This window comes from Heterodontus francisci, unplaced genomic scaffold (assembly GCF_036365525.1).
Source record: "Heterodontus francisci isolate sHetFra1 unplaced genomic scaffold, sHetFra1.hap1 HAP1_SCAFFOLD_704, whole genome shotgun sequence".
In the NCBI taxonomy this organism is placed as follows: domain Eukaryota; kingdom Metazoa; phylum Chordata; class Chondrichthyes; order Heterodontiformes; family Heterodontidae; genus Heterodontus; species Heterodontus francisci.
In genome coordinates this window covers 198,363-212,384 of record NW_027140132.1, presented here as the reverse complement: position 1 = coordinate 212,384, position 14,022 = coordinate 198,363, and the positions used below count along the sequence as shown (strand labels likewise).

Sequence of the window (14,022 nt, the reverse complement as noted above, 5' to 3'; positions counted from 1 at the left end):
ATCCTGGCACCAGGGAGGCAACACACCATTCCTGGATTCATGTCTGCGGCTACAGAAATGCCTGATTGTTCCCTTGACTATTGAATCACCTATCACTATGGCTTTTCCAGTCTTCCTTGTACCTCCCTTTGCAGCTGAGTCACCCATGGTGCCATGGACTTGGCTCTGGCTGCACTCCCCAGGGAAGCATCACTGTCCTCCATATTCAGAGCTGAATACCCGTTGGAGAGCGTCATGCAGTCAGGGTGTCCTGCACTACCTACTCGATTCTTTTTGACTGCCTGTTGATCACCCATTCCCTCTCTCCCTGCATACTCTTAAGCTGTGGGGTGACCACATCTATAAACGTGCTATCCATGTAGCTCTCTTCTCACGAATGCACTGCAGTGTCACCAGCAGCCACTCAAGTTCCAAAACCCAGAGCTCAAGCTGCCACAATTGAGAGCACTTCCTGGCACAAATGTTCTCTAAGATAGTGGAAGCATCCTGGAGCTCCCACATATCACAGGAGGTGCACTCTCAAGGTTGAAACACCCCTGCCATTAGTTGACCATTTGCTACTGCTAAAAAAAACTTTAACAGTACTACAACACCTTAGAATTATAAATAAAACTTTCCTAGTACTGATAAATCCCACGAAAAATCAATACAGTTCACTAGTTAAGATAAACCTTACTCCAAAAAACTCACCAACGATTCACTTGTCCCTTATCATTAATACTTAATTTATACTCTTTTTATTCTGCCTGTTGTTGAAATGCTATAACCCAGCCATTTACAAACCCACCCTAACAGTGGTGTACTAACTATTTACTGTAACTCCCTAACAGCCGTTAATCACAACCAGTCACCTTGCAGCTTTCCTGTGATGTCACTATTCACTTTGTTTCCAAACTCCAGCCTGCTTGGACTCCTGTCCACTCCGCTTTCACCGTTTCCTGCTCTCTGAGTGAACTCTTGCTTACTCTCTCTCTCTCCCCGCCCCGGGCTCTTTATGCTCCACTCTGATCTCACTGTTTCCTGCTCTCTTGATGCATCAATATTTGTTTGCGTTGTGTTTAATTTAAAATATGGATTAACTGTATTTCACAGTTGTAGGTTTTATTTGGTAGTCCTGTACAAGTTGTGGATTGGTATTCAATATTTAGCTCTGTGAAAATGATTGTGAATGAAAACATAACTTTCAATCTTATACATGGGCTGGTCTGCAAGCTCCAAGTCCTTCACTTTGTAGTAATGGAATTGATACTGTATCTTTCAGTCTTAATCTCTGTGGGATTTTTGAAATGGTATGTAATGCATAGCTCGGTCTAACGTCTGATGTACATTATTGGGATTCATAGGATCATAGGAAATAGGGGCATTAGGCCATTCAGCCCATCGAGCCTGCTCCGCCATTCAAACAGATCGTGGCTGATCATATCCCTCTTTGCCATTTTTCCCTGCTATCTCCATATCCCTTGATCCCGGTAGTATTTAGAAATCTATTGATTTCTGTCTTGAATATGTTCAGTAATTGAGCCTCCACAGCCCTCTGGGATCACGAATTCCACAGATTACCCACCCTCTGAGTAAAGAAATTCCTGCTCATCTCAGTCTCAAATGGCCTGTCCTTATTCTGAGACTGTGTCCCCTTCTTCCAGACTCACTAGACAGAGGAAACATCCTATCCATATCTACCCTGTCACACCCTGTAAGAATTTTGGAAGTTTCAATGAGATCACCTCTCATTCTTTGAAACTCCAGAGAATTTGGGCCCAGTTTCTGCAGTCTCTCATCATAAGGGGATTAGTCTGGTGAATCTCCATTGCATTCCCTCTGTGACAAGTCTATCCTTCCTTAGATAAGGGGAGGTGATGGCGTAGTGGCATTGTCATGGGCGGCACAGTGGTTAGCACCGCAACCTCACAGCTCCAAAAACCGAGGTTTGATTCTGGCAACTGCATGTGCAGAGTTTGCAAGTTCTCCCTGTGACCATGTGGGTTTTTGCTGGGTGCTTTGGTTTCCTCCCGCAGCCAGAGACTTGCAGGTGATAGGTAAATTGGCTGTTGTAAATTGCTCCCAGTGCAGGTAGGTGGTAGGGAATATGGGATTACTGCAGGGCGAGTATAAATGGGTGGTTTTTGGTCAGCACAGACTCGGTAGGCTGAAGGGCCTGTTTCAGTGCTGTATCTCTAAATAAATATAAAATAAGGAAACCTAAATTGTACAGAATACAGTGCTCGACCCCAAGGGTCACTGTTGGAACCACTGCTTTTTTTTTGCTACAGATAAATGACTTGGATCTTGGAATATAGAGCAGAATCTCAAAATATGCCGATAAAACCAAACTTGGAGAAGTGGCAAACAGTGAGGATGTAATGAACCGCCTGCAACAAGACAATGATAGGCTAGCAGAATGGGCAGACAGGTGGCAGATGGAATTTAATAGTGACTAGTGTGAGGTGATGCACTTTTGCAGAAGAAACAGGGAGAGGCAATATATACTTAATGGCAAAGTTCTAAAGAGTGTGCAGGAATAGAGGGACTTGTTCACTATAATGTGAACAATTTTTCTTCTTGTGTGGCTCTCAGATTTGTAAACTTCACTGTACTGGAGTGAGGTGACATCTACTGGCAGGAAGCAAGAACTGCAACCAAGCAGCAGATACTCCATCGTCTGTCAGGGTGAAAGAAACATTGCAATGTGAGGAAATAGTGAATGGGTTTGATTGGGTTGATGGAGACATGATACCACTTGTGGTGGAGTCCAAAGCAAAGGCCAGAAATATAAAATTGTCATTATTAAAAGATATGAGAATTCATGACAAATGTATTTAGGTGGTGAGTGGGTGGAATCTAGATAGAATAGAAAGTGAGATTGGGTGGACAGAAGGAGTGTGAAAGGATGGCTCAAACAAAAGGTAAACGCCCTGAAAGGTTAACTCTGTTTCTCTCTCCACAGATGTTGCCAGAGTTTCTGAACATTTCCAGCACTTTCTGTTTTAATTTCAGAATTTGCAGGATGTTGCTTTGATCTGAAAAAAAATGGATGATTGGCTTTGGCTGCCAGTGAAATTCCACAGGAGCTAAAAGGAAGTTCTGATATCAGTGGCATGTTGATCTCGGGGTATGATTCTTGCTTAGGGTAAGTGATTAATTCATGTGTGAGAGATCCTGGGTTCAAATCCTGGACAAGCCCTTCTTTGTTGGTGTTTTTAGTTTAAGGTCGTCGATTGGTTTCAGCCTTACAGAAGGCGGAATTGATTTCCATATGGAGCCTGCTTGAGGACCAGAGGGCTGGATTCAAAGAGCTTGTCGACAAAATTGGAATGAATGAAATGTACAGAGAGCCAAGTAGGAATATAAAGTTGTAACTTTAACAGAAGCCTGGCTCCAAAATACAACAGAACTGGTTTCTGGTGTGGAAAGGAAACCTTTCCCATTTCTGTTGTTTGGCTTGCAATGGCTCATTGATTTTCTTGTTTTTCACTTTGTTGATGCCTTTGAATAATTGTGGATCCTTCTTCAGGGTGTTTTCTTTCACCAGGTAGTTCTGACCTCTGATGATGATGATCGTAATGAGCTTCAACTCACTGATAGTTTTGGAACTGAGCAGATTTCCTTTGCTTGAGTCTACAACATGGAACTCAGTCTGACATGTGGACCCATGGGAGGATTTGAATGCCACCCCTGCGTTGAAGAATACAGTTGCATCCATCCAATAAGAGACCGAGTAGAAGTGACAGTTCAGTCAGTCGAACATTAAACTTTTGATTTCAGGGTGGTGAGTTGGAGTGCCATTTTGTTTTTCCCTTTTTAAGGCTTCATGAGCAGAGAGTACAAGGAGTGTTTGAAATGAAATTCAGCAAAATTATGAGAAAGTGTCACTTTTATTCGGGACTCTTATCTCTCTGCAGCATCTCGCTGTGAACGATTGAAGTTCATCTCATTTCATTCCCAGCTCGAGATCAGTGCGGCTCAGTGGGACTTCTGGCTGTCTCCTGCTTCACAATCCATCAGTGCTGAGAAAGCAATGGGGAATATTATTCAAGGCTCTGTAACCAGGGGACACCGATTTAAGGTGAATGGCAAAAGAACCAAAGGCAACATGAGGAAAAACTTATTTTGCACAGCGAGTGGTTAAGATCTGATATGCACTGTTTGAGAGTGTGATGGAGGCTGATTCAACCATGACTTTCAAAATGGTAAAAGATAATTATCTGAAGTGAAAAAAAGTGCATGTTTTCATGGAATACATGAGTCTGTGGCATAAGCTGAGTTGCTCGTGCAGAGAAGCAGCACAAGCACAATGAACTGAATGGCTTCCTTTTGTTCTGTAACTATTCTGTGATCTATGATTCTTTTCAGAGTGAAATCAACACTCACATACAAGAAACTGACAGGTGCAATGTAAACCCCACACTAACATACCAGCGAATGCTAGGGACAGAGTAAAACCAACTCAGTCCTAGACTAGAAACTGACAGGTGCACTGTAAACTTCGCATTACCAGACAAGAAATTGACAGTTACAGTGTGAAACCCACAGTCACTTAGCAGCAGTTGGCAGGTAACGTGTAGAAATCTTTCTTTCATATCCCAACTGCAAGGTAAAAAGGAAATTAGGGACAAACCCAGGCTCACACTTCAAAGACTGAGAGATACAAAGCAAAACACATACTCACCTACAAGTACAGAGACGAAGACACACTCAGAGGAGGTGCAGATTAAAGACACATGCATGTAACAGAAACTGATAGGGATAGAATCAAACCCTTTCTCACTTCTCAGAAACTGATAGATATAGACAAAAGCTGATGCTCACATACAAGTTGTTGAAAGATATGTGGTGAAACTCACAGAGCAATAGCAGAAACAAACAGGTACTGAATAATACCCACAGTCACAGACCAAAAACTGAAATATACTGAGTTAAACACCACTTTCTCACACCAGAAACTCATGGTTACAAAGTGAAGCTGACTCTATCCTCCCAGGCACTGACAGGTACAAAAGAAAACACTCACAACAATACCAGGGCATGAAATGTACGTAATAAAACCTATCAGCTGAAAGAATAGCATTAATGACAGGTGTGGTACCCAGAATGCTCAGCGGCCTAGAATCCGCCCAATCTGTTACAGGAGCGGGGCGCGCAGGCGCAGTAGAGACAGCTCTGTCAGGCGCTGGAGCTGCGGGTTCGGAGTTGGAGCGGGATATTCACAAAGTGCGAGAAGACCGCGCCCTTTGCGGGCTCACACAGCTGGAGCAGGGCCTCCGGGCCACAATAACATGGAACAATCCCATCTGTATCCCTGCGGATGGCGACGGTGAAGCTTTTCCCGGTGAGGCTTCCCAAAACCGCGTCCATAAATGGATAAGAATTGGGGTCTGGGCAGGGAGCGTCTGGAGATGGATAAGAATTGGAGACTGGGCAGGGAGCGTCTCTAAATGAATAAAATTTGGGTACTGGTCAGGGAGCGTCTGTAAATGGATAAGAATTGGGGACTGGGCAGGGAGCGTCTCTAAATGAATAAAATTTGGGTACTGGTCAGGGAGCGTCTATAAATGGATAAGAATTGGGGTCTGGGCAGGGAGCGTCTGGAGATGGAGAAGAATTCGAGACTGGGCAGGGAGCGTCTCTAAATGAATAAAATTTGGGTACTGGTCAGGGAGCGTCTGTAAATGGATAAGAATTGGGAACTGGGAAGGGAGCGTCTCCAAATGAATAACATTTGGATACTGGTCAGGGAGCGTCTGTAAATGGATAAGAATTGGGGACTGGGCAGGGAGCGTCTCTAAATGAATAAAATTTGGGTACTGGTCAGGGAGTGTCTCTAAATGAATAAGATTTGGGTACTGGTCAGGGAGTGTCTGTAGATGGATAAGAATCAGGGACTGGGCAGGGAGCGTCTCTAAATGAATAAGATTTGGGTACTGGTCAGGAAGCATCTGTAAATCGATAAGAATTGGGTACTGGTCAGGAAGCGTCTGTAAATCGATAAGAATTGGAGACTGGGCAGGGAGCGTTTCTAAATGAATAAGATTTGGGGACTGGGCAGGGAGCGTCTATAAATGCTTAAGAATTGGGGACTGGTTAGGGAGCGTTTTTTTATTCATTCGTGGGATGTGGGCGTCGCTGGCTCGATCTCAGCTCGAGTAATGTGTCCAGTTCTGGGCACCAGGCTTTAGAAAGGACATCAAAGCTTCTGAGACAGTTCAGAGGAGATTTACTAGAATGATCCCAGAGATGAGGGGTGTCAGTTCTCTGGACAGGCTGGTGAAGCTGGGATTGTTCTCTTCAGAGTAGAGAAGGTTAAGGCAAGACTTAATAGAGGTGTTCAGAATCATGAAGGATTTTCATACGGTAGAGAGGGAGAAACTGTTTCCAATGTCCTGGGGGTCAGTAACTTGAGGACATAGATTTAAAATAATTGGCCAAAAATGTCAAGGGGAGGTGAGGAGAGATCTTTTAACCCAGTAACTGATTCGGATTTGGAATGAATTGTCTGACAGGGTGGTGGAAACAGATTCAATTATAACTTTCATAAAGGAATTGGACAAATATTTCAAAGTGAAATTCTCCAGGATTATGGGGAAATAGGCAGGGGGTTGCACTAATTGCATCTTTTTGTTAGAGAGTCAGCAGAGGCACAATGGGGCCAAATGGCCTCCTTCTGTGCTGTGTGATTCTATGAACATAAGAACTAGAAGCAGGAGTCGGTAATTCAGCCCCTCGAGCCTGCTCTGCCATTCAATACAATCATGGCTGATCTCATCACGGCAGTTCTTGTTTCTTGCCAGTAGATGTCACTTCACTCCAATACAGTGAAGTTTACAAATCTGAGAGAGACACAACAGGAAGGAATTGTTCACATTATAGTGAATGTGTGGGATTTAGAAATACTAGGAGTGGAGACGAGTTATTACTTGTCTGCTCGATCCCCATAGCCCTGTAAAATTATTTCCTTCAAGTGCCCATTCAAATTCCTTTTGTAATCCTCGATTGTCTCCATTTCCACCGCCCTCGTGGGCAGCGAGTTACAGATCATCACCAATCACTGTGCAAAAAAATTCTTCCGCACATTCCCCCTGTATTTCCTGTCCAAAACCTTCAGTCTGTCTCCGCTAGTCCTTGTACCAATAGTTAAAGGGTACAATGTTTCCTTGCCAACTTATTTAAAACTGTCATAGCTGAAAACACATCTATGTATTCTTCCCTCACTCTCGTTTGATACAGGCAGAACAACCCTAGCTTTTCCAACCTAACCTTGTAACTAAAATCCTCCATCCCTGGATCCATTCTGGTGAATTTCCTCTGCATCCTCTCAAGGACCCTCACATTCTTTCATAAGTGTGGTCAGCAAAACTGGAAGCAACACTCCAATTGGGACCTAATCAGAGTTTTATAATGGTTCAGCATAACTTCCCTGCTTTTGTACTCAATGCCTCTATTTATAAAGCCCAAGATCCCATATGCTTTGCGAACCACTCTCGCAATATGTCTTGCCACCTTCAAAGATTGATGCACATGAACCCCAAGTCCCTCTATTCCAACACACACTTTAGAACTGTGCCAATAAGTATATATTGCCTCTCCCTATTCCTTCTGCCAAAATACATCACCTCACATTTATCACTGTTAAATTCCATCTGCCACCTTTCTGCCCATTCTGCTAGCCTATCATTGTCCTGTTGCAGGCAGTTCATATCATCCTCACTGTTTGCCACTCCTCCAAGTTTGTTGTCATCGGGATATTTTGAGATTCTACTCTGTATTCCAAGATCAAAGTCATTTATCTTGAGCAGAAAAAGCAGTGATTCTAGCACTGACCCTTGGGGAACACCTCTGTCGACTATCCTCCAGTCTGACAATGAACCATTTCATAAGACTCGCTGTTTTCTGTCCTTAAACCAATTTTCTATCCAATTGGACACTGACCCTCCTACACCACGAACCTCAATTTTGTTAACCGCCCTTTTATGTGGTACCTTGTCAAACGCTTCCTTAAAATCCATATAAACAACATCCACTGCATTCCCTTCATCAACCTGCTCTGTTAGTTCATCAAAAAATGCTGTTAGATTAGTCAAGCATGAACTCCCATTTATAAATCCATGCTCACTCTCCTTAATTAACTCGAACCTCTCCAAGTGACTGTTGATTTTTTTACCCTGATTATTCTTTCTAAAACCTTACCCACCACTGCTGTTAATCTAACTAGCCTGTAGTTACCCAGACTGTCCTTACACCCTTTCTTGAATAAGGGCGTCGCATTTGCCACTGTTTATCCTCTGGCACCTCCCACGTATCCAGGGAAGATTGGAAGATTATACTGAACCCTTCCGTTATCTGCATCCACACTTCCTTTCGCAACCTGGGCTGCAAGCCATCCGGACCAGGTGATTTATCTACCCGAAGCACAGCCAGCCTTTTTAGTACCTCCCTCTCTCAATTTGTACTCTCTCCATTGCCTCTACTCTCTTCACTTCTACTGATATATTGTCCAATTCAACTTCCTTAGTGATCACTGATACAAAGTACTCATTAAGCAGATTAACATTGCCCTGCACCTCTAAGCTTATATTATCCTCTTTCTCCCAAATAGGCCCGACTCAACCTCTTACTACCCACTTATCATTTACATGCTGCTCGAAGATTTTTGGGTTTCCTTTCATGTTGACTGTCAGTCTATTCTCATAGAAATAGAGAATAAGCAAATATAGAAGATGTAAGTATTTCCCATCCTTGATGAGGTGGAATTTTTTATGTTGTGGGTGGTAATGTCTTGGCCCACGAGTGTGGTGGAAGCGGAGACAATCAATGGTTTGAAAAGGAAATTTGATGGATACTTGAAGGAAAGAAACTTGCAGGAGGAAAGGGATCGAGCTGGTGAGTGGAACTGACGAGATTGCTCCGGGGAGAGCCAGCATGGACGTGATAGGCCAAATGACCACCTTCGATGTTGTAAATGATTCTGTGTTGTTTCTCAAATTCAATCCACTGGAGCTTGGTAAATAATCTCAAAGCAAATTGTGCAACTGGAAAATCAGAACCAAGGCAAGGGACACATGAGGAAGCGAAATTGCTGAAACCCAGGATTGAACCTGGGATCTTTAAATCTTCAGTTTAACGCTCTCCCAACTGAGCTATTTCAGCCCTACATTAACAGTGGTTTGGTGTCCTTGTTTTGGAAGAAAATACATACATTCAAGTTTTCCAAAAAATTAAAGAACACAACATGTGAGTAATATTCCCCATTGCTTTCTCAGTACTGATGGATTGTGAAGCAGGAGACAGCCAGAAGTCCCACTGAGCCGCACAGACCCCGAGCTGAGAATGAAATGAGATCAAATTCAATCTTTCATAGTGAGATGCTGCTGAGAGGTAAGAGTCCTGAATCAAAGCGAGACTTGCTCATTTCAAACACTCCCTGTACTCTCTGCTCATGAAGCCTTAAAAAAGGGAAAAACAGAATGGCACTCAAACTCACAACCCTGCCATTAAAAGTCTCATATTCGACTGACAGAACTGTCACTTCTACTCGGTCTCTTATTGGATGGATGCAACTCCAACGCAGGGATGGCATTCAAATCCTCCCATGGGTCCACATGTCAGACTGAGTTCCATGTTGTAGACTCAAGCAAAGGAAATCTGCTCACTTCCAAAACTATCAGCGAATTGAAGCTGATTACAATCAACATCATCGGAGGTCAGAACTACCTGGTGAAAGGAAACACCCTGAAGAAGGATCCACAATTATTCAAAGGCATCGACAAAGTGAAAAACAAGAAAATCGATGAGTCAATGCAAGCCAAACAACAGAAACACTGAAGAATTCCATTCCATTCCAGTCCAGAACCCAGTCCTGTTGTTTTTGGAGTCAGGTCTCAATTACTGCAACAACTTTATATTCCCACTTGGCAATCAGTACATTTAGTTAATTGCAATTTTGTCGACAAGCTCTTTGAATCCAGTTGTCTGGTCCTCAAGCCAGCTCCGTATGGAAGTCAATTCCACCTTCTGCAAGGCTGAAACCAAGAGATAACCTTAATCTAAAAATGCCAGCAGACCAGGGCTCGTCCGGGACTTGAACCCGGGAACTTTCGCATGTTAATTAACCATACTCCCTCAGCGAGAATCATACCCCTAGACCAACGAGCCACTGACAGGTCAGGTTTTATTAGCTGCTGTGGAATTTCACTGGAACCCCCCCAGCCAATCATCCATTTTTTTTCAGATCAAAGCAACATCCAGCAAATGCTGAAATAAAAATAGAAAGTGCTGGAAATGTTCAGCAGCTCTGGCAGCATCTGTGTTGTGAGAAACACAGTTAATGTTTCAGGGCACTCACCATTTGTTTCAGCCATCCTTTCAGACTGCTTCTGTCCATCCAATCTCACTTTCTATTCTATCCACATTCTAATCATTCACTACGTTACTACATTTTTCATGAATTCCTCACTTCTTTTATTAATGACAATTTTGTATTTCTGGCCTTTGCTTCAGACACCACCACAAGTGGAATCATGTCTCCATCTACCCAATCAAACCACTTCGCTGTTTCCTCACATTGCAATGTTTCTTTAACCCTGACAGACTGTGGAGTTTCTGCTGCTTGATTGTGTTTCTGGCTTCCCGCTCTAGATGTCACCTCACTCCAATACAGTGAAGTTTACAAATCTGAGAGAGACACAACAGGAAATAATTGTTCACATTATAGTGAATGTGTGGGATTTATAAATACTGGGAGTGGAGACGAGTTATTTTTGCACTCTGCTATTCCATCTTTTATAATGGACTCCAGCATTTTCCCCACGACTGATGTCAGGCTAACCGGTATATAATTCGCTGTTTTCTTTCTGCCACTTTTTTTAAATAGCGGAGTTACATTAACTACCGTCCAATCCATTGGAACTGTTCCAGAGTCGATAGAAATTTGAAAAAAGACCATAAATGCATCTGCTATTTCAAGGGCCACTTCCTTAATTACTCTGGGATGTAGATTATCTGGCCCTGGGGATTTATCGGCCTTCAATCCCATCAATTTCCCAAACATTCCCTACTAATACTGATTTCATACAGTTCCTCCTTCTCATTAGACCCTATGTTCCCCAACATTTCTGGGAGATAATTTGTATCCTCCTTTCTGAAGACAGATCCAAAGTATGTATTTAATTGGTCTGCCATTTCTTTGTTCCCCATTATAAATTCCCCCGTTTCTGACTGTAAGTGGCCCACATTTGTCTTCACTAATCTTTTTCTCTACACATATCTATAGAAGCTTTTACAGTCAGTTTTTATGTTCTTTGCTAGCTTACTCTCATACTCTATTTCCCCCTTCTTAATCAATCCTTTTGTCCTCCGCTGCTAAATTCCAAACTGCTCACAATCTTCAGGTTTGCTGCTTGTTCTGGCCATTTTATATTTCTCCTCCTTGGATCTAATACTTTCCTTAATTTCTTTTGTAAGCCACAGTTGAGCCACCCTTCCTGTTTTACTTTTGCACAGACAGGAATGAACAATTGTTGTAATTCATCCATGCGCTCTTTAAATGCTAGCCATTGCCTATCCACTGTCAACCCTTTAAGTAACGTTCCCCAATCTATCATAGCCAACTCCCGCCTCATACCTTCATAGTTTCCTTTGTTTAGATTCAGGACCCGAGTCTCGGAATCAACTCTCTCACTCTCCATCTTAATGAAGAATTTTATCATATTATGGGCGCACTTCCCCAAGGGACCCCACACAACAAGATTGTTAACTAATCCTTTCTCATTACACAATATCCAGTCCAGGATGGCCTGTTCTCTAGAGGTGTATTACACCTCTATCAATTCTCCACTCAATCTCCTTTGATATAGGCAGAATAATCCTAGCTTTTCCAACCTAACCTTGTAACTAAAATCCCCCATCCCTGGATCCATTCTGGTAAATCGCCTCTGCGTCCTCTCAAGGACCCTCACATTCTTTCTAATGTCTGCTGAGCAGAACTGGAAGCAACACTCCAATTGGGGCCTAACCAGAGTTTTATAATGGTTCAGCATAACTTCCCTGCTTTTGTACTCAATGCCTCTATTTATAAAGCCCAAGATCCCATATGCTTTGCGAACCACTCTCGCAATATGTCTTGCCACCTTCAAAGATTGATGCACATGAACCCCAAGTCCCTCTATTCCAGTACACTCTTTAGAACTGTGCCATTAAGTATATATTGCCTCTCCCTATTCCTTTACATCACCTCACACTTGTCACTATTAAATTCCATCTGCCACCTGTCTGCCCATTCTGCTAGTCTATCACTGTCCTGTTGCAGGCAGTTCATATCATCCTCACTGTTTGCCGCTCCTCCAAGTTTGTTGTCATCGGGATATTTTGAGATTCTACTCTGTATTCCAAGATCCAAGTCAATTACCTTGAGCAAAAAAAGCAGTGGTTCTAGCACTGACCCTTGGGGAACACCACTGTCGACTATCCTCCAGTCTGACAAAGAACCATTTAATAAGACTCGCTGTTTTCTGTCCTTAAACCAATTTTCTATCCAATTGGACACTGACCCTCCTATACCACGAACCTCAATTTTGTTAACCGCCCTTTTATGTGGTACCTTGTCAAACGCTTCCTTAAAATCCATATAAACAACATCCACTGCATTCCCTTTATCAACCTGCTCTGTTAGTTCATCAAAAAATGCAGTTAGATTAGTCAAGCATCAACTTCCATTTATAAATCCATGCTCACTCTCCTTAATTAACTCGAACCTCTCCAAGTGACTGTTGATTTTTTACCCTGATTATTCTTTCTAAATCCTTACCCACCGCTGCTGTTAATCTAACTAGCCTGTAGTTACCCGGACTGTCCTTACACCCTTTCTTGAATAAGGGTGTCGCATTTGCCACTGTTTAATCCTCTGGCACCTCCCCCGTATCCAGGGAAGATTGGAAGATTATAGCAAGCCCTTCCGTTATCTGCATCCGCATTTCCTTTCGCAACCTGGGATGTGAGCCATCCGGACCAGGTGATTTATCTTCCCTAAGCACAGCCAGCCTTTTTAGTACCTCCCTCTCCTAATTTGTACCCTCTCCATTGCCTCTACTTTCTTCACTTCAACTGATATTTTGTCAAATTCCACTTCCTTAGTGATCACTGATATAAAGTACTCATTAAGTAGATTAACATTGCCCTGCACCTCTAAGCTTATATTATCCTTTTTGTCCCTAATAGGCCAGACTCAACCTCTTACTACCCACTTATCATTTACATGCTGCTCGAAGATTTTTGGGTTTCCTTTCATGTTGACTGCCAGTCTATTCTCATAGAAATAGAGAATAAGCAAGTATAGAAGATATAAGTGTTTACCATCCTTGATGAGGTGGAACTTTTTTATGTTGTGGGTGGTAATGACTTGGCCCACGAATGTGGTGGAAGCAGAGACAATCAATGATTTGAAAAGGAAATTAGATGGATACTTGAAGGAAAGAAACTTGCAGGAGGAAAGGGATCGAGCTGGTGAGTGGAACTGACGAGATTGCTCCGGGGAGAGCCAGCATGGACGTGATAGGCCAAACGACCACCTTCTGTGGTGTAAATGACTCTGTGTTGTTTCTCAAATTCAATCCACTGGTGCTTGGTAAATAATTTCAAAGTAAATTGTGCAACCGGAAAATCAGAACCAAGGCAAGGGACGCATAAGCAAGCAAAATTGCTAAAACCCAGGATTGAACCAGGGACCTTTAGATTTTTAGTCTAACGCTCGCCCAACTGAACTATTTCAGCCCGACATTAATAGTGGCTTGTTGTCCTTGTTTTGGAAGAAAATACATACATTCAAGTTTTCCAAAAAATTAAAGAACACAACATGTGAGTAATATTCCCCATTGCTTTCTCAGTACTGATGGATTGTGAAGCGGGAGACAGCCAGCAGTGCCGCTGAGCCGCACAGACCCCGATCAAATTCAATCTTTCATAGTGAGATGCTGCTGAGAGGTAAGAGTCCTGAATCAAAGCGAGACTTGCTCATTTCAAACACTCCCTGTACTC

The 14,022-nt window shown here is 42.8% G+C and overlaps 1 non-coding gene across 1 annotated transcript; it reads right to left on the bottom strand.

Annotated features, from left to right (window-relative positions):
* Positions 1 to 13,685: 13,685 nt before the first annotated feature.
* trnaf-aaa (transfer RNA phenylalanine (anticodon AAA)) lies at positions 13,686 to 13,758 on the bottom strand. Its single transcript has one exon. It is a non-coding gene; the product is annotated as a tRNA-Phe (tRNA).
* Between the last annotated feature and the right edge of the window lie 264 nt (positions 13,759 to 14,022).